Source organism: Gossypium arboreum, chromosome 6, assembly GCF_025698485.1.
Source record: "Gossypium arboreum isolate Shixiya-1 chromosome 6, ASM2569848v2, whole genome shotgun sequence".
Classification (NCBI taxonomy): domain Eukaryota; kingdom Viridiplantae; phylum Streptophyta; class Magnoliopsida; order Malvales; family Malvaceae; genus Gossypium; species Gossypium arboreum.
The window spans coordinates 55,684,429-55,706,999 of NC_069075.1; the positions used below are offsets into that span (position 1 = coordinate 55,684,429).

Genomic DNA, 22,571 nt, shown 5'->3' on the forward strand with positions numbered 1-22,571 from the left:
CCCTAGATCACGACTTGAATCTTGTTTCTCTTGATCTATAATATCAAATTAATTTTATTTAATACACATATTCATCAAAACAGCCCCTAATACGAACTTTGGAAAAATTACCATTTTGCCCCTAAACTTTTACATATTTACACTTTTTCCCCAAGGCTCGTAAATTAAACCTAATCCTATTTTCTTATGTTTTATGACATGTTGATCATTTTTCCCTTCTATGGCAACATCAAATTCACACTCTAACATGTACTTATGAATATTAGGTATTTTTGTCGATTATGCCCTTTTACTCCTTTTCACTTAAAACCGAGTAGCACAAGTTGTCTAACATAATTTAAAACCTTATATTCTATCATAAAACACTGAAATACAAAAATTTCACCTATGGGTATTTTTCCAAATATGAACCCTAGGTTGAATTATTGCTAGCATAAGCTAAATCGAGCTACCGGGATTTCAAAAACATAAAAATCATTAAAAACGGGGCTTGAAATCACTTACTATGAAGCTTGGAAGTTGAAGAAACCCTAGCTATGGAGAGAGGTAAGGTTCAGACAAGGCTTGATGAAGATGAACACATTTTGGCCTTAATTTCCCTTTTAATTAATTTTAATTACAAAATGACTAAAATACCTTTAATACCTTTCTTTGAAAGTTTTCATGTACAAGCTCATTTTTGTCCAAAATTTTATAAATTGGTCAAATTGCTATTTAAGACCTCCTCATTAATATTCCAAAGCAATTTCATACTAAAAACTTCTAGAATACAAGTTTTGTAAATTATTTGATTTAGTCCCTAATCTCAACTTAAGCACTTTTTGCATCAAATTTCATCACGAAATTTTCACACAATCACGCAATCATATCATAAACCTCAAAATAATTATAAAATAATTATTTCTATCTCAGATTTGTGGTCATGAAACCACTATTCCGATTAGGCCCTAATTTGGGATATTACATGAGTGATTCTTTCAAGTTAGCCGGAGTACCCGAAGATGCATTACGATTGAAGATATTCCCATATTCACTAAGGGATAGAGCTCGAGCCTAGTTGAACTCATTGCCACCAAATTCAATTTCCACATGGCAAGAGTTAGCAAAAAGATTTCTTATGAAGTATTTCCCACCTAGCAAGAATGGTAAGTTGAGGAACGAGATCACTGCTTTCCAACAAATGGATGATGAGTACTTGTATGAGGCATGGGAAAGGTACAAAGAATTATTATAGAAGTGCACTCATTATAGAATCCCACATTGCATCCAACTTGAGACATTTTATAATGGTCTCAATGCTCACACGAGGATGGTAGTGGACACTTCTGCTAATGGTGCTCTTCTTTCTAAGTTTTATAATAAGGCTTATGAAATTATTGAGATGATTGCCAGCAACAATTATCAACAGCCAACCAATTGAGTAGCATCAGGAAGACGAGTTGCTGGAATACATGAAGTAGATGCTCTTACTTCACTCGCATATCAGGTATCATCAATATCCTCAATGTTAAAAACTCTTACTACTTATGGGTCTAACAGTTTTGCAGCATAGCCACCTAACCAATTTGAAAATATAGCCTGCATTTATTGTGGGGAAGGGCATTTGTTCGAAGAATGTCCATTGAACCTAGAATCCATGTACTACATAGGTAACTAGAACCAAAATCGAGGAAGGCAAGGACTGCAATCCAATTTCTATAACCCATCATGGTGAAATCACCCGAATTTTTCCTGAAGTAACCAATGGGTTGGAACCAGTAATACTTACGCCGAACCTAGATCGACCCAGCCACCTAGTGTTCCCCAAAAAGTTCAGAAACCAACCCAAGTTGAACCATCCAATGGCTTAGAAAATTTGTTGAAGGCGTACATGGCCAAGAATGATTCCTTATTCCAAAGCCAAGCAGTAACATTGAAAAACCTAGAAAACCAAATGGGCCAGCTTGCAACTGAACTCAGGAACCAACCTCAAGGTGCTTTACCTAGTGATACAGAGAATCCGAGGAATCCAGAGATGGAGCATTGGAAAGCATTGACATTGAGGAGCAGAAAGACATTTGGGCCTAACACTGTCGAAGTTCAAAAGGAGCAAACTGACGCTCAATAACCAAAGGAAGATCAATCGAGTGTTGAAATTCCAGTTTCATAAGAACCAGAATCTACAAAACCCGACAAGGTAATTTCAAAACCAGCTAATTCTGATAAACTAACAACTTTGTTAGATACAGAATTGCTACACAAGATGAATCAACCAGTTTCAGTAATGAAACCATCACCACCCTACCCTCAAAGACTTCAAAAGCAGAAGCAGGAGATTTAATTCAAAAAGTTCCTAGACATACTCAAGCAACTCCATATCAATATCCCGTTGGTTGAAGTACTTGAGCAAATGTCGAACTACGTCAAATTCATGAAGGATATCTTGTCCAAATAACGAAGACTTGGAGAATTTGAGACAGTAGCTCTAACGAAGGAATGCAGTGCATATCTTCAAGACAAACTACCCCCAAAGTTGAAGGATCTTGGATGTTTTACCATCCCTTGAAACATTGGAGCAACATATTGTGGTAAGGCATTATGTGACTTAGGTGCGAGTATTAACTTGATGCCTATGTCAATATTTAGGAAGTTGGCGATAGGTGAAGTTAGACCAACTATGATTACACTTCAATTAACGGATCGATCCTTAGCACATCCAAAAGGAAAAATTGAGGATGTATTAGTACGTGTAAATAAATTTATCTTCCCTGCTAATTTTTTCATTCTAGACTTTGAAGTAGACAAAGAAGTGCCAATTATCTTAGGAAGACTATTCTGAGCAACTGGAAGGACCCTTATTGATGTGCAGAAGGGCGAGCTTACTATGCGTGTTCAGGATGACTAGGTAACATTTAACGTTTTTAAGTCTATGTGATTTCCTGACACAATTGATGATTGTTCTACAGTATCCGATTTATATTTAATAGTGGAGAAGGAGCTCAACTATGTTGAGGATCTGTTGGAACTAATTTTGACATCAAATCCTCCGAATGAAGAAGAGGAGGATGAATACTTAGCGTTGTTAGAAACTAATCAAAAGGGATTTAATACGCAATCCCGTTTTGAATCTTTGGAATTGGAGAAAAGGGATTATGCTCAACCAAAAGCATCAATCGAGGAGCCACCTAAATTAGAACTAAAGGTACTTCTCTCACATTTGAAATATGTTTATTTAGGTAACTCTTCTACTCTTTCTGTGATTGTTTCAGCAGAATTAACTATTGAGCAAGAAGAAAAACTCATCTTGGTGTTAAAACAATTCAAGAAGGCTATCAGATGGACCATAGCCAATATCCGTAGTATTATTCCATCTATATGCATGCATAAGATCATACTAGAAGATGGTGAAAAAAGGGACGATTGATGGACAATGAAGACTGAACCCCTTTATGGAGGACGTAGTAAAGAAAGACATCATCAAGTGGTTAGATGTGGGTATAATTTACCCTATCTTAGATAGTTCATCGGTAAGTCCGATCCAGTGCGTGGCAAAGAAAGGAGGTATCACGGTCATTGAAAAATGAGAATAATGAGTTGATACCGACTAGAATGGTTATGGGATGGAGAATTTGCATTGATTACCGAAGGCTGAACAAGGCGACTAGGAAAGATCACTTTCCTTTACCGTTTTTGGACCAGATACTGGATAGACTTGCAGGTGAGATTATTACTATTTTCTTGATGGATACTCGGGGTATAATCAGATTACAATAGCACTGGAAGATCAATACAAGACAACCTTCACCTGCCCGTACGGTACATTTGCATTTAAACGCATGCCATTTGGTTTATGTAATGCACCTGCTACATTTCAAAGTTGTATGATGTCAATTTTTACTGACATGGTTGAGAAGTATTTTGAAGTTTTTATGGATTATTTTTCAGTATTCAGAGATACATATGATGATTGCCTAGCCAACCTAGCCAAGGTACTGAGGGATGTGAAGAATCAAACTTGGTACTCAACTAGGAAAAGTGCTATTTCATGGTACGAGAAGGTATTGTTCTAGGGCATCGGATAACGAGACATGGAATCGAGGTAGATAAAGCAAAGGTAGATGTTATTGAAAAACTCCCACCTCCAACATCTATAAAGGGTTTTAGGAGCTTTTTGGGCTTCATAGGTTTCTATCGAAGACTCATCAATGACTTCTCTAAAATTGCTAAACCTTTATGCAAATTATTGGAGAAGGATGCGACGTTCAAATTTGATGAGGAATGCTTAAAGGCTTTGAAATATTTGAAGAGTCGGTTAGTTACGGCACCCATAATCGTCACACTAGACTGGGATTTTCCATTTGAATTGATGTGTGATGCAAGTGACTTCGCAATAGGAGCTGTCATAGGTCAATGAAGGAACAAAGTTTTTCATCCCATCTACTACGCAAGCTGAACTCTAACAGGAGCTCAACTGAATTATAGGGTAATAGAGAAAGAGTTACTTGCTATTATGTTTACTTTTGACAAGTTTTGATCTTATCTTGTAGGTACCAAAGTAACTGTCTATACAGACCACTTAGTAATTAAGTATTTACTTGCCAAGAAAGAAACTAAGCCGAGACCGATCCGATGGGTACTTCTACTTTAAGAGTTCGATATAGAAATTCAAGATCGAAAGGGTAAGAAACATGCTAAGTCGAGACTGATCCGATGGGTACTTCAACTTCAAGAGTTTGATCTAGAAATTCAAGATTGAAAGGGAGTAGAAAACTAAGTAGCAGACCACTTGTATAGATTAGAGCTGAAATAAGGGAACTCTCCTCTTATATGAATTTGAGAGACGTTTCTAGATAAATATATACTGAATGTAACACCCCAAACCTGGCCTAAAAGGTAGGTCCAAATCTGGAGTATCACATTGAAGTGTTTTTCGAAAAATATGTTCTCATTGAAATCCCTTCTTACTACTTAAAACCTCAGGCCATTTTAAAACTTGTGAAACGTTAATTCCCTTAAAACCTTGCTGCAAAAGCTTACTTTTAAACAGTTACAGAAATGAGATATTTTGAAAACCAGTTGTTATTTTGGAAAATCGTGCCCTACTTCTAACAAATATCAAGCATACTAAATAAATTTTCCAAATAAAAGGTTAAGAAAATAAAGAGGCCTTAATACAACCCAAATAAAAAACCAAAGTGTTTAACTAAATAAACGAAATCGAAAAACATGTGCAGTTGTGTGGTCGTCTTTGAATCCCTCTGCGACACCAATCCACCTAACGCTCGGGATTACCTGCATAGTTAATAAACGAGGTGAGTTTACAAAAACGCAGTGTGTAATCCCCTTACTAGAGTAACAGTCAGTAAATAGACAGAATTCAGAATCAGTCTAGGCCAGAGCCCATTACTGATGTGATGACAGTCCGATTCGAGCATACGTGGGCCAAAGCCGTTACAATATCATTTGGGTCACATGACCCATATGAAATTAATTGGGCCTAGCCCATCTTAGCCTCAGTTGGGCCGAAGCCCACATCGCAATAATATCACAATAATATCATACATGCAATGCCGTACAACCCACCCCAATAATCCAACCGCTACACACCAACTTTGTCCTACGGTACACATCATGTGGGGATATAAATATCGACCCACCTATCTAATACACATCAATGGTAGCCCGGTTGCGGTACTACCTTCATTGCAGCAAGCTGTTAATCAAATATTAGGCTTAATAGCCATTGGTGGGTCCACGGTCGTCAAGCAACCATGCGATCCTCATATACTTCCTCCGTTCCATAATTCTCAACCCATGCAATATGTCGTGTATGTCATGCTCAATCATCACACGTGTATGCAGAATGGCCATACTCAGTAACAGTCTTTTAAACATATATTAATAGCATATCAGTGATACAACCACAGTCAAGTCAATTAAAACGCAGTCACGCATTCATAATCAAATCAATCAAATTCGAAGTCTAAGTCAGTCATTTACCCTTAAGGGCAAAACAGTCATGTTACCCTACAGGGGTATGTCGGTTATTTTACACTACAACGGTATTTCGATAAATTTACAAATCGCGGGTGTTTCGGTAATTTTACAAATAGATGGTATTTCGATAATTTTACAAATCGAGGGTATTTCGGTAATTTTACAAATCAAGGGTATTTCGGTAATTTTACAAATTGGGGGTATGTCAATAATTTTACAAATCGAGGGTACTTTAATAATTTCACAATCAAGGGTATTTCGGTAATTTTACAAATTAGGGGTATTTTGGTAATTTTACAAATCAAGGGTATTTCAGTAAGTTCACAATCAAGGGTATTTCGGTAATTTTACAAATTGAGGGTATTTCAATAACTTCACAATCGAAGGTATTTCGATAATTTTACAAATTAAGGGTATTTCAGTAATTTCATAATCGAGGTTATTTCGGTAATTTTACAAATCGAGGGTATTTTGGTAATGTTACAAATCGAAGGTATTTCAATAATTTCACAATCGAGGGTATTTCAGTAATTTTACAAATCGAGGGTATTTCAGTAATTTCATAAACGAGGGTATTTTGGTAATTTTACAAATCGAGTGTATTTCAGTAATTTCACAATCGAGGATATTTTGATAATTTTACAAATCAGGCGTATTTTGGTAATTTTACAAATTGAGAGTATTTTGGTAATTTCACAATCGAGGGTTTTTTGGTAATTTTACAAATTGAGTGTATTTCAGTAATTTCACAATCGAAGGTATTTCAGTAATTTTACAAATTGGGGGTATTTTGGTAATTTTGCAAATCGAGGGTATTTCAGTAATTTCTCTTTATTATGGGTTTATTACATACCTTAGCCCGTTAACAAGTCCTTGTTGGCTATAGTGAACAGATACTATGCACCAGGTAGGATTCCAGAGAAGAGGAGGTGAGTCATTAAGACCGCTTAAGTACCAAGCTCTCCCTAGATCCAATCCTACACATGCATATACACAATGCTACACCTTAACCTTATGACTCGTCCACGGTCGCGATTAATTAATTATTTAAGTACGATGTCTGCTTGAGTAGTTACCAAAAACTAGGTCCACAACCCCTTTACTAAACACTAGCAGATCCACACTTATTCATTTGGCCCATGTAGGCCCAATCTCGTTCACATGGTCCATCAGGCCCAATCACATTCATATGACCCATCAGGCCCAATCACATTCATATCTCCCGTCATGCCCAACTACTTCCCCCCTAACAATTAGATGCGGGCCCACAACCCATTGGGCCCAGAACAGCCCCAGCATACGAGAACGCTCGTGGCGGCTTTCAGTTTTTGTCGATTTCTAACAAAGAAGGGCCTGAATACACACCTGTTTATGAGAACACGCCAAAGTCCACGATCACTAACCTTGACACATCCTGTATTAGGTCTTAATCACCTTTTTCTTTTTTTTTTCTGACTCATCTGGTTCGCTCTATTTAAAGCCAGCTTCTCACCAATTCCCATGTTAGCTTCTCGATGTGGGATTACTTTCAACCATTAGGAAAATTCCTTATTTTCTTATGACCACCTCAACCACAGAGTTCCAGTCCAACTCCACCTCCTACACAGTTTAAACAGCAACACAAATACTCTATTGTGCATCCCAAGACTTGAACCTTAGACCTTACAGTTACACAACACGCCACCTTGCCACTCTACCACAGGCTCTTTCTATGTCATATTTTATCCTCAATTAAATGTAAGGTCTATTGGCCAAAGTCCAGGTTCCTTTAAACGAAAAACCAAAATAAATTACAAGAGCCAAGACTTGAACCCAAGCTCCCTTGCAACCGTAATGACACCACAACCACTAGACCACAAGCTTCCTTGTGTCATTTATTTACCACAATAATTTAAAAGGCTTTCATCCAAGCACCCAAGATTTTATTCACTTATTACTAAAAATTTTACTAAAGCCCAGGTTTGAACCCAAGATTTCTCCAACACTTCTAGGGCCATTAACCACTAAAGCAGACATTTAATTGTGTCATTTCCTTATACAATTAAATGCTTATATACAACCTCCTTACGGACCCATACTAAAGGCCCAATACTTCTAGGCCCAAATTCGGGGCGTTACAATTCTACCCCCTAACAGAAATTTCGTCCTCAAAATTTCTAACTATCTGAAAAAGCGCTTAGCTCAATCTATACCACTACGCTCCTGCTGCGCACTCTAGTTCCAAACTACACCAATACACTTTTAACTTAATCTCAAAGCCTCTCACACCCAACCAAAAGATCTAACCACAGAAGGAAACAGATATTTACCACACATGCCTACAATTTCTATATTCAAACATCACATCCAAACAAAACACACCCGACTTAAAAGGAACTGTGATCCCTCTTCCTTCTGCACTCCAAGTGTCTAGCCTGAAGTATTTCACCATACGCCTTAACTCTTGTCTCGAACAATTCTTCCAGCATTTCCCTTACCAACCGGATCAGTGACTCAGTACCAAGCTCAGGGTTACTGTTACCCGAAGTTAGCGGACTTACCTTGACTACAGTTTCCTAAACCATCTCATGTTCCGGGGAGACGGGCAACTCCTCGCGACCTTGCTTGTCTTCGAAATCCACCACGGTATTGTTGCTAACTAAAAAAAATTCTAATTTCCAAAACATATATTAAATAAATACAAAATCTAAATTTAAGTACAGCCTAACAGAAAACTTACTGATTCGGTGTCGGAGACTCGGTAACCACACTTTCAGGAAAATATTCAGAAAACTTTTCAAATATTTCAAATCTTTTTAAACCTTTTTAAAACAATTCTTTTGAAAATCCAATTTTAAAACCATTCCACAGCCGAGTTTTGTAACTTGGCTCTGATACCACTAAATGTAACACCCCAAACAAACTCGACCTAGAAGGTAGGCTCGAATTTGGCATGTCACATTGAAGTGTTTTTCGAAAACCATCTTCTCATTGAAAACCCTTCTTACTACTCAAAACCTCTGGCCATTTTAAAACTTGTGAAACGTTAATTCCCTTAAAACCTTACTTGCTGGGGAAGCTTACTTTTAAACTGTGACAGCCCTAAAGTGACCCTAGTCGGAAAGCAGTTTTGGGACCGCTAAACCGAGTCACCAAATTATTTGAATATGATAATTATTGTCTAAAATATGTGAATATGAATGTGTGAAAGTTTTAAGCTTCGATTTAGTTAATTTCTTGTGAATTTAGTTAATAGGACTTATGTGTGACACTTGTGAAAGGTGATAGGTTAATCTATAAGGACCTATTAAAGCATGTAGTGAAAACAATGGTTTTGCATGTCAAATACTCCCTTTTTTATACATAGTGGCCGGCCATGATGGTGGATATATTAGAATATGTAGTGAATCTTCATGAAATGGTCATTATTTTATGTAAAAGAAAGGAAATAAATAAAAGAAATACTAAGGATAATAAAAGAAAGAAAAAGAATGAAAGTGTGAGGAAAACAAGAGAAGAAATCGGTTCTTCTTGGTCGAATAGAAGAAAGAAAAGAAAGGGAAAGAGCTTGGAGAAAATCGGCTATGGTGGTTCACTAGACTAAGGTATGTTGATGTTGTTCCATGAGATTCATGCATATTTTTAGTTGTTAGCTTGAGTTCTACCTAGCCCATGGTTTAAATCTTTGCTATGAGATGGAGATGATATTCGGCCATGGGTGTTGTCTTCTTGGTTGGTGTTTTATGTTGTGGTGATGAGGCATGAAGATGAGTTAAGTTTCGGCTAAGGTGGACTTGTGTTGATGTCATTTGCATGCTAAGTGTGAAGCTTTGTAATGATACATGTGATGGTGATTGATGACTCTTGGATTTTTTTTTTTAGCATTTTTGAGTTAGACATTAAGTTCTTTGTTTAACCCATGACCAAAATTGAAATGGTATGGTGTCTTGATGCATTCGGCCATGGTAGGAAGTAGATGAGAATTGGTAGCAAGGTGAAGTGCAAATGTTAGTATTTGATTACTAGTGTATATATGTGTATTAGCCGAGTTTTGAACTTGAAACAAAATGGTATGTAGTCAATACAAGTAACCATATTTGTAGGAAGTATTAAGCATATAATCGGCCTCAACATAGACATGCATATTCGGCCACATGAAGTAGATTGGTGTCGCATGTATTCGGTTAGAGGCAAGCATATTGATGCTTTTATCTTGGCTTAGATAATCGGCTAAAAGAGAGTGTGGGCTAATATGTTGAGTTGATTCATGATTTCAATATATGTGACTCTAATGTCTAAGTACCTTGAGTTTCTCTTTTTGATGTTCAAATGATTAAATCAATTTATTTGTTAAATTAAGCTCAAGAGCAAAGGGGAACTAAATCCGATAAAGGGAAAAGAGAAAGTAAACGAATAGCCGTGGATATCTAGTCGTCGACCACTTCCGAGGTAAGTTTTAAGTGATTAAACGTTGAGTAAATTCAATCATAATAGGACATAATGAGTTGATTTAATAAGATATGATGTGGCCATGATATGTTTTGAACTCAAATGGTGAGTTCATAAGTGTTTGGACTTGGAAATTGAAGAGCAAATTGTAATATTTTGCTTAGGGATGCAAGACGATAATGTGATTTTAGAAAATCACCATAAATTGATGGTGCGTAATTATAGGCTGAATAAAATATGTAATCAAAGCTTAATTAGTCTAGCTTCTTATAAAAGATACTGTGTGAGCAAAGATGTAACACCCCAAACCCGAGACCATCGCCGGTGTCGGACCCGAGGGGTTAACAAGCCAAGTTCACATGTTTTTGCCCACCAATTTGACATTTCCAGTCAGGCTGGAAAACTGCGTCACTGTCGCCTTAAAAATCATATCTCGAGTTTCAAAACTCGGAAACTGGTTTCGTAAATTTTTCCTGAATTTAGACTCATATATCCATCCATGGATTTATTTCTAGGATTTTTTGTCGGGCCAATTGGTACAGTTTATTAGTTAAAGTTACCCATGTTACAGGGATCGACTGCTCTGACCTTCGCTCGGTATAACTTGAATATCTCTCTGTACAGGGATTTAATGCTGGTTTCGTTTGTTTCTAATGAAACTAGACTCAAAATGGAATCTATACATATAAGGTATGTCTCCTAATTATTTTTGGATAATTTATAGTGAATTTTTAAAGTTGCGACAGGGAACCCAGAAACCATTCGGGCCCTGTCTCACAATAGCTTTAATATCTCTTAACCTGTAACTCCTATGACCATTTCGTTTCTTCCATATGAAAATAGACTCATGAAGCTTCATTTACATAGCTTATTAACTATTTAATTCCATTCCTATGAATTTTGGTGATTTTTCACATTCACGCCACTGCAGCTGGCAGCATCTGTTTTTAAGATAGGACTTACCTATTTGGTAGTCTCCATGATTCAACTAGTCTTGCCATACATAGGTTCATATATGATCATTTTAACCATGCCAATGGCTGATCATATGACCAACATTCCCATTTCCAAGCCATAGCCACATCATGACACAAAATATATACATACAACCCACAATTAGTCTAAGTTCATGCTTCCTTTTCGAGCCATTTTCGCATGGCCGTACATACTTACATTACAACATATTTAACAAACAAGGGTAGTCCTATACATGCCATCTCAAGTTCAACCAAAATTTATACCAAAATGGAGGCTTGATAGTGTGGATGACTTCGACTTCAACGATCCCAAATCCGATTGCTTGAGCGAAATCTAGAAAACCGAGAGCCAAAGCAACGGGTAAGCATTTTTATGCTTAGTAAGTCTCAAGGAATATAATCAACTCTAATTACAGCAATACATTCACATAGCCAAATGCATCATTTCATTAATACACATTCTTACTTCATACTTCATCATTATATAAGTTCACAAAGCATCAATCAATTCAATAACTGAAATTCATTAGTCGATTGAGCGAATGTTGCTCAAACATGTCGACTTTCCAATGCACATATAACGTACCTTATCCTTTGGGCTTTCCGAGTGTACTAATTGAATTCATTACAGCAACCAACACTCACCTCCAGCCCAAGATTCTTGAATATAACCGGATATAATCACGTGCACAAATGCCTTGGTCTTAGCCGGATAGAATAATTCATACGAATGCCTTGGTCTTAGCCGGATATAGCCACTAGCACATTTGCCTTGGTCTTAACCGGATATAATTTCAGCATAATTGTCTTGGGCTTAGCCCGGATATCATTCAATTTCTCATGCACACATACATCAATAATCATTGGACATACATATTTCATTTTCGTTACTAAGGCTCAAACACAATTATAATCATTAGCATATTCGCCTTGGGACTTAGCCGGTGGAATTCAAATGCTCATACACACATAATCAATAATCATACACATCCATATTTCATCTCACATAATTCAAGTAAGGTCACTTCTTGAGGACTTACCTCGGATGTTGTCGAACGGCTTTTTCGGCTATTCGATCACCTTTTCCTTCCCTTGTCCAATTGTGGCCCTCTTAGCTCTTGAGCTAATTCAAACAAATTCAATTTATTAAAACCTCATTGTGCTTGCTTATGGCGAATATGACAAGGATTTTAAATGGTCATATGGCCACTCTTTAGCTTGAATACACAATGGTCATGCACATTTTATACTACATCAAGCAATTCAATACAATTTATTTGAGCATCAAGGAAATGCTAAGGCCTTCAATAGGCTACCCAAGGCCGAATATTCATGTACATGTTGAGGTCAATTTTGCACTTAATACCTCACAAAAACAGCATGCAATTTACTAATTAATGCTTTGCACATTGTGGCCCAAAACTTATAATATAGCATCAAGCACCTACATGTGTGCTAGGCCGAATTGTGCTTGCAATTTCACAAGCATTCTTCCACATCTTCTTCTTTAAACCAATATATTCATCACTTAGTTCATAACCAAAACATAATATGCAATCATATATATGCATATATGAGCATGGCAATTTCAAGGTGTCCATAGCCATCCAAAACACAAATTTTAACTAACATGCAAGAAGCATGAATCATGCTCAAGAATGCATCATGGCGAATATGACAATCATGCTTCTTTTCAACTTCAATCATGATAAAACAAAAGAAAGCTCAAAATCTTACTCATGAGTAGACAATCCATCATTGCATGCATCATCATCAAGTTTCACACTTAGCATGCAATGGCTTTATCACCATAACAACTTTGGCCAAATGCCATTTCCATGGCATAACAAAGATTTGAGCCATGGCTAACATGCACATCAAATTAGCAACCAAACCATGCATGAAACTCCCAACACAACCTCATACATACCTTAATCTTGATGTAAACTTAGCCAAATCTCCTTCTAGGTCTCTTCCAACCCAAGCATGAAGCAAAAATCCTCCCCCTTTTCCCTTAGTATTTTCGGCCAAGAAGATGAGAAAAGATGAACAAATTTTTCTTTTCTTTCCTTAGGACATTCGGCCAAGCCTATGGGGAAGAATGAACATTTTTTTTCTTTTTTTTCATACTCTTATTTTATCATTTCTAACATCATCCATTAGTAAAACATGTTGGGAACATGTTTTCCCTTGCCCATAATTTGTCATGGCCGCCATCCACCTTAGGGAAAGGGATAATTGACATGCAACTCCATTTATTTCACTTTATGCATTATTAGGCCACTTAAAAATACACCTATCACATTTTCAAGTCCTAGCACATGGGCCCTTTCTTATAAATTAGCACCTAATTAATAAAAATCGAGACACGAAATATTTACGCATACCAATTCCTCATACAATAAGCACGGAATATAACACCTAATTATTCTTGTGACTCGGTTTCGTGGTCCCGAAACCACTCTCCGACTAGGGTCACATTAGGGGTGTCACAAAAGAAATTTCCTATAAAGAGATATTTAAAGTTTAGTGAGACGTTGTCAGAATGACTCCGAAATCCCCTGTTTGGTTTTTAGAAAATCATTATAATTTGTACAAAAATGGTTATAAGATAAAATTTATATGGTTAGACTCCTTAATGAGTCTAGTTTCAAATGAAATCAAATAGAACACAGTTTGAATTCTGTACAATGAGAAATTTGATTCCTAGTGAAGAGTGGTCAGATTAGTCAAACAGTGAAACAGGGGAAACTTTAAGAAAAATATGGTATTGATTGGCCGAACCTAAAATTCTGAAAATTTTAGGGATGGAATATATATGAGTCTATATTCAGGGAAAATTAACGGAAATTGATTTTGAGTTTTGTAGCTCCGGTTATAAATAATTTAGTGACTATTGCTTAGGAAAACAGCTTGTAGTGAATATGTGAATTTGTTGTAAACATTGATGAAACTATTTGAGTTGCTTATAAGCTATTGCTGAAATTGATGCATAAGATATGTATATGTGGTAAAGCTGAATGGCTAATGTGAAATATGTATGAGATATGTATATGTGGTAAAGCCGAATGGCTAATGTGAATTATGTATGAGATATGTATATGTGGTAAAGCCGAATGGCTAATGTGAATTATGTATGAGATATGTATATGTGGTAAAGCCGAATGACAAATGTGAAATATGTATGAGATATGTATATGTGGTAAAGCCGAATGGCTAATGTGAAATATGTATGAGATATGTATATGTGGTAAAGCCGAATGGCTAGTGTGAAATATGTAGGCTATGTGTGTATATTGTGGGCGAATGACCAAATGTGAAAGGTGTGTATTATTAGATATTTGATGAGGCGAATGAATTACAAATATGACAGTCGATGTGAATGTTGTAACATGTGATTAAATGTACATGAAACTTGGAAATATATTCCGGGTAAGACCCCATGATTACGTGTGGAGATTATGTCCGGGTAAGACCCGATGATTTCGTGTGGAGATTATGTCTGGGTAAGACCCGATGATTTCGTGTGGAGATTATGTCCGGGTAAGACCCGATGACAACGTGTGGAGATTTTGTCTGGGTAAGACCCGATAACTTCGTGTAGAGATTTCATCTGAGCTAAAGGTCTCACCGATAATCCGAGTAGAGGTTAAAGCTATAAGACTTCGTAATAAGAATTTCTTATAAATATATTCAATGCGAAAGGTTAAACAGGTATGTACTCCAAGTTTATATGTGAGCTTGATTTGAACTAAATCATAAGGTAGTTATGTGATGCATACGAGAGCAATCTATGAGACTATTCCTATGATTATGTGACATCGGATCAGTGTGAGAGGTTATGTGAAATTATACAATATATCTATGTCACATGAGCTCACTTTTATGTGAAAGTTTATCTGCCTATTGTATATGATGAGATGTGCATATTCGGTAAAGGGATGGTATGTCCGAAGGAAGAGTGAAATAAAAATACGAACAACTATGTTATAATTTGATTGTTATCTGTTGACCTTGCTTAAAACTTACTAAGCATTGTAATGCTTACTCTGCTTACTTTGTTTTCTGTTTTATAGATCTTATTTCAAGCTACTGTGCTCGGGGATCATCAAGAACTACTATCCACTGCTTGTTACTGTTATGTTTAGAATTATTTTATGGCATGTATAGAATAGACCAGTGGCCGAAGAATATTTTGGTTAATGTATATAAGCCATGCGAAAATGGCATTTTTTTTTAATGTGTACTTATAGAAGTTTAAATTGTATCCCTGACTGTCTTTAGTACTAATCTAAAGGAATGTTTCAAAAAAAAAAAATTTACTGTTCTGATATGAGTTTCATGTCCGGTAATGCCCCTTTTACCTATTCCGGCGACGGATACGGGATTGGGGTGTTACATTTTATTGGTATCAGAGCCACGGTTTAGTCGATTCTAGGACTAACGTAGCACGCGTGAGTCTATATATACATGCCATAAAGTGATAAAATGATAGTGTGATGATTTTTGACTATTGAAATGTGTTTGTTGTATTGTAATGAATCTTGATCCTGATCGAGCTGTAGCAAGCTTCTGACTATGAGAATTTGTGATATAACTTCACTTGGATATACTTAAATTATTAAGTTGATCAGGTATGTATCATGTACTTGTATTTGAATTTTGATTTGGATTGAATTATAAGGGTATAAGTGATGCAATTTTGAAAGAGTGTTATGACTATAAATGTGATCTTTGTATGTGGCTATGGAACTGAAAGATGAATGGTCGATAAGCATGTTGTGTTTGTATTCAAGTAATGTAAATGATATACTAATGTGCATTGTTATATATATATACATGAGAATCAAGAGTTATATATATATCCGGGCTAAGTCCCGAAGAGCATTCGTGCTAGTGATATATCCAGGCTAAGTCCCGAAGAGCATTCGTGCTAGTGATATATCCGGGCTAAGTCCCGAAGAGCATTCGTGCTGGTGTTATATCCGGGCTAAGTCCCGAAGAGCATTCGTGCTAGTGATATATCCGGGCTAAGTCCCGAAGAGCATTCGTGCTGGTGCTATATCCGGGCTAAGTCCCGAAGAGCATTCGTGCTAGTGATGTATCCGGGCTAAGTCCCGAAGAGCATTTGTGCTGGTGTTACATCCGGGCTAGGTCCCGAAGAGCAATCATGCTGGTGATGTGTATTCGGGCCTTCGTGCCTAATAGGCTTCGTGCCGATAATTTGAGCAAAGTTTAAGTGTTCATTACTATACGAATTCAAATTTAAATGAAAGGATATGTTTAAAAGTGTACATACATGATGTTTATAGACTTGGTTAAGTCATTTCAATGTGTAACAACAAATGAATAGGGGCACTATGTGTGCAAATGATTAGAGGCACTGAGAGTGCGAGTTCTTCAACCGAGCATTGTGTGTGCGAGATTGGTCAGTAGACATTAAGTGAGTAAAACAAGATCCATGTAAGACCTCGTATGGAACGAAGGCATTGATTTAAGATGGTGGATATGTTGTTAAGAAATGAATTCATATTATAAATGTGTTACAGATTTAGTTTATGGGATGCTTGGTATATGAAGTCATATGTGCTATTGCTAAATGACCCCTATTTTTGTTAATCATGTTCAAGAAATTATTTCGATTAAGTTCGACATTTGAAAGTCTGTAAGAATTTTTAATGAATGCTGATAATTTTGGATATATGGGTTATGTGCTAAAATAAATCCCATACCGGTATACTATATGAGGCTTTATGCCAAATTGATTATATACGGGTATCGTTAACGGTGATTGAATGTGCTAAATGAATTCAATGTTCAGGTATGTGGAAGTTGATTTTCTGTTGGAAATAGGTTAAGTTGAATAGTGAGATATGATGGAGTTATAAAGGATAATTATTGGGATGTTCGAGTATATGTGTACTTTCGGTCAAGTTACAACTTATACATGAATGAAAATGTGGGTGACAAATATGTGGGTTGATGATGTGAATTATACATGTTAATATGTGCTTAATATGTGTTTGAAATGCATTTGTGAATTAAATTAAGTGATTATTGCTTATGAAATCAAGAAAAATGAGATATATCTGCATACTTGTAGAAATGTTTATGTATTTGTTTTAAGATAAAAAAAAAGATTTTATAGAACGATGCGAAATCAGTAATGAATTACAATTGCTATCGATGAGCTAATGTTTATATGGATATAATTCAATAAGAGGACGTTATCCTAAACTATGCATCAGTAGAAATTTTCGGGGACGAAAATTTCTTAAGTGGGGGAGAGTTGTGACAGCCCTAAAGTGACCCTAGTCGGAAAGCGGTTTCGGGACCGCTAAACCGAGTCACCAAATTATTTGAATATGATAATTATTGTCTAAAATATGTGAATATGAATGTGTGAAAGTTTTAAGCTTCGATTTAGTTAATTGCTTGTGAATTTAGTTAATAGGACTTATGTGTGACACTTGTGAAAGGTGATAGGTTAATCTATAAGGACCTATTAAAGCATGTAGTGAAAACAATGGTTTTGTATGTCAAATACTCCCTTTTTTATACATAGTGGCCGGCCATGATGGTGGATATATTAGAATATGTAGTGAATCTTCATGAAATGGTCATTATTTTATGTAAAAGAAAGGAAATTAATAAAAGAAATACTAAGGATAATAAAAGAAAGAAAAAGAATGAAAGTGTGAGGAAAACAAGAGAAGAAATCGGTTCTTCTTGGCCGAATAGAAGAAAGAAAAGGAAGGGAAAGAGCTTGGAGAAAATCGGCTATGGTGGTTCACTAGACTAAGGTATGTTGATGTTGTTCCATGAGATTCATGCATATTTTTAGTTGTTAGCTTGAGTTCTAACTAGCCCATGGTTTAAATCTTTGCTATGAGATGGAGATGATATTCGACCATGGGTGTTTTCTTCTTGGTTGGTGTTTGATGTTGTGGTGATGAGGCATGAAGATGAGTTAAGTTTCGGCTAAGGTGGACTTGTGTTGATGTCATTTGCATGCTAAGTGTGAAGCTTTGTAATGATACATGTGATGGTGATTGATGACTCTTGGATTTTTTTTAGCATTTTGAGTTAGACATTAAGTTCTTTGTTTAACCCATGACCAAAATTGAAATGGTATGGTGTCTTGATGCATTCGGCCATGGTAGGAAGTAGATGAGAATTGGTAGTAAGGTGAAGTGCAAATGTTAGTATTTGATTACTAGTGTATATATGTGTATTAGCTGAGTTTTGAACTTGAAACAAAATGGTATGTAGTCAATACAAGTAACCATATTTGTAGGAAGTATTAAGCATATAATCGGCCTCAACATAGGCATGCATATTCGGCCACATGAAGTAGATTGGTGTCGCATGTATTCGGTTAGAGGCAAGCATATTGATGCTTTTATCTTGGCTTAGATAATCGGCTAAAAGAGAGTGTGGGCTAATATGTTGAGTTGATTCATGATTTCATATATATGTGACTCTAATGTCTAAGTACCTTGAGTTTCTCTTTTTGATGTTCAAATGATTAAATCAATTTATTTGTTAAATTAAGCTCAAGAGCAAAGGGGAACTAAATCCGATAAAGAGAAAAGAGAAAGTAAACGAATAGCCGTGGATATCTAGTCGTCGACCACTTCCGAGGTAAGTTTTAAGTGATTAAACGTTGAGTAAATTCAATCATAATAGGACATAATGAGTTGATTTAATAAGATATGATGTGGCCATGATATGTTTTGAACTCAAATGGTGAGTTCATAAGTGTTTGGACTTGGAAATTTAAGAGCAAATTGTAATATTTTGCTGAGGACAGCAGCAGTAACGTGATTTTAGAAAATCACCATAAATTTATGGTGTGGAATTATAGGCTGAATAAAATATGTAATCAAAGCTTAATTAGTCTAGTTTCTTATAAAAGAGACCGTGTGAGCAAAGAAATTTTCTATAAAGAGATATTTAAAGTTGAGTGAGACGGTGTCAGAATGACTCCGAAATCCCCTGTTCGGTTTTTAGAAAATCATTATAATTTGTACAAAAATGGTTATAAGATAATATTTATATTCTTAGACTCCCTAATGCGTCTAGTTTCAAATGAAATCAAATAGAACACATTTTGAATTCTGTACAATGAGAAATTTCATTCCTAGTGAAGAGTGGTCAGATTAGTCAAACAGTGAAACAGGGGAAACTTTAAGAAAAATCTGGTATTGATTGGCCAAACCTAAAATTCTGAAAATTTTAAGGATGGAAGATATATGAGTCTATATTCAGGGAAAATTAACGGCAATTGATTTTGAGTTTTGTAGCTCCAGTTATAAATAATTTAGTGACTATTGCTCAGGAAAACAGCTTGTAGTGAATATGTGAATTTGTTGTAAACATTGATGAAACTATTTGAGTTGCTTATAAGCTATTGCTGAAATTTATGCATAAGATATGTATATGTGGTAAAGCCGAATGGCTAATGTGAAATATGTATGAGATATACAGGCTAATGTGAAATATGTATGAGATATGTATATGTGGTAAAGCCGAATGGCTAATGTGAAATATGTATGAGATATGTATATGTGGTAAAGCGGAATGACAAATGTGAAATATGTATGAGATATGTATATGTGGTAAAGTCGAATGGCTAATGTGAAATATGTATGAGATATGTATATGTGGTAAAGCCGAATGGCTAGTGTGAAATATGTAGGCGATGTGTTTATATTGTGGCCGAATGACCAAATGTGAAAGGTGTGTATTATTAGATATTTGATGAGGCGAATGAATTACAAATATGACAGTCGATGTGAATGTTGTAACATGTGATTAAATGTACATGTAACTTGGAAATATATTCCGGGTAAGACCCGATGATTACGTGTGGAGATTATGTCCGGGTAAGACCCGATGACTACGTGTGGAGATTTTGTCCGGGTAAGACCCGATAACTTCGTGTGGAGATTTCATCTCAGCTAAAGGTCTCGCCGATAATTCGAGTAGAGGTTAAAGCTATAAGACTTCGTAATAAGAATTGCTTATAAATATATTCAATGCGAAAGGTTAAACAGGTATGTACTCCAAGTTTATATGTGAGCTTGATTTGAACTAAATCATAAGGTAGTTATGTGATGCATACGAGAGCAATCTATGAGACTAGTCCTATGATTATGTGACATCGGATTAGTGTGAGAGGTTATGTGAAATTATACAATATATCTATGTCACATGAGCTCACTTTTATGTGAAAGTTTATCTGCCTATTGTATATGATGAGATGTGCATATTCAGTAAAGGGATGGTATGTCCGAAGGAAGAGTGAAATAAAAATACGAACAACTATGTTATAATTTGATTGTTATCTGTTGACACTGCTTAAAACTTACTAAGCATTGTAATGCTTACTCCGTTTACTTTGTTTTCTCTGTTTTATAGATCTTATTTCGAAGCTACAGGCTCGGGGATCGTCAGCAACTAGTCACACTATCACTATCCACTGCTTGTTACTGTTATGTTTAGAATTATTTTATGGCATGTATAGAATAGACCAGTGGCCGAAGAATATTTTGGTTAATGTATATAAGCCATGCGAAAATGGCATTTTTTTTTTTTGAATGTGTACTTATAGAAGTTTAAATTGTATCCCTGACTGTCTTTAGTACTTATTTAAAGGAATGTTTCAAAAAAAAAATTTACTGTTCTAATATGAGTTTCAAGTCCGGAAATGCCCCTTTTACCTATTCTGGCGACGGATACGGGATTGGGGTGTTACATAAACAGTTACAGAAACGAGATATTTTGAAAACCAGTTGTTGTTTTGGAAAACCGTGCCCTACTTCTAGTAGATATTAAGCATACTAAATAAATTTCCCAAATAAAATGTTAAGAAAGTAAAGAGGCCTTAATAGAACCCAAATTAAAAGCCAAAGTGCTTAACTAAATTAACGAAATAGAAAAACATGTGCAGTTGTGTTGTCGTCTCTGAGTCCCTCTGCGACACCGATCCACCTAACACTGGGGATTACCTGCACAGGTAATAAACAGGGTGAGTTTACGAAAACTAAGTGTGTAATCCCCTTACTAGAGTAATAACAAGAAATGTAGACAGAATTGAGAATCGACCTGGGCGGAGCCCATTACGATGTGATGCAGTCGATTCAGAGCATACGTGGGCCAAAGCCCATTACAATATCATTTGGGTCATAGCCCATAACAGAATCAATTGGTCCTGGCCCATCTTAGCCTCAATTGGGTTGAAGCCCACATCACAATAGTATCACAATAATATCATACATGCAATGCTGTGCAACCCACCCCAATAATCCAACCGCTACACACCAACTCCGTCCCCTAGTACACATCATGTGGGGATATAAATATCGACCCACCCATCTGATACACATCAATGGTAGCCCGATTGCAGTATTACCTTCATTGCAGCAAGCTACTAATCAAAAGTCTTTTAAACATATATTAAGAGCATATCAGTCATACAACCACAGCCAAGTCAAATAAAACGCAGTCATGCATTCATAATCAAATCAGTCAAATTCGAAGTCTAAGTCGATCATTTACCCTCAAGGGCAAAACAGTCATTTTACCCTACAGGGGTATGTCGGTCATTTTACATTACAAGGGTATTTCGATAATTTTACAAATCGGGGGTGTTTCTGTAATTTTACCAATCAAGGGTATTTCGATAATTTTCCAAGTTGAGGGTATTTCGGTAGTTTCACAAATCGGGGGTATTTCGGTAATTTTCCAAATCAAGGGTACTTCATTAGTTTCACAATTAAGGGTATTTCAGTAATTTTACAAATCAGGGGTATTTCGATAAATTTACAAATCGAGGGTATCTTAATAATTTCACAATTGAGGGTATTTCGGTAATTTTACAAATCAAGGGTATTTTAGTAATTTCACAATCGAGGGTATTTTAGTAATTTTACAAATCGAGGGTATTTCAGTAATTTCACAATCGAGGGTTTTTCAGTAATTTTACAAATCGAGGGTATTTCAGTAATTTTACAAATTAAGGGTATTTTGGTAATTTACTAATTGTGGGTATTTTGGTAATTTTACATATCAAGGGTATTGTGGTAATTTCACAATCGAAGGTATTTCGGTAATTTTACAAATCGAGGGTTTTTCAGTAATTTTACAATCGAGGGTATTTCGATAATTTTACAAATCGAGGGTATT

At 36.0% G+C, this 22,571-nt stretch overlaps 1 non-coding gene across 1 annotated transcript; it reads right to left on the reverse strand.

The window, feature by feature from the left end:
• Nucleotides 1–1,147: 1,147 nt before the first annotated feature.
• Nucleotides 1,148–1,254, reverse strand: LOC128294776 (small nucleolar RNA R71). Its single transcript, XR_008285083.1, has one exon. It is a non-coding gene; the product is annotated as a small nucleolar RNA R71 (small nucleolar RNA).
• Nucleotides 1,255–22,571: the final 21,317 nt, after the last annotated feature.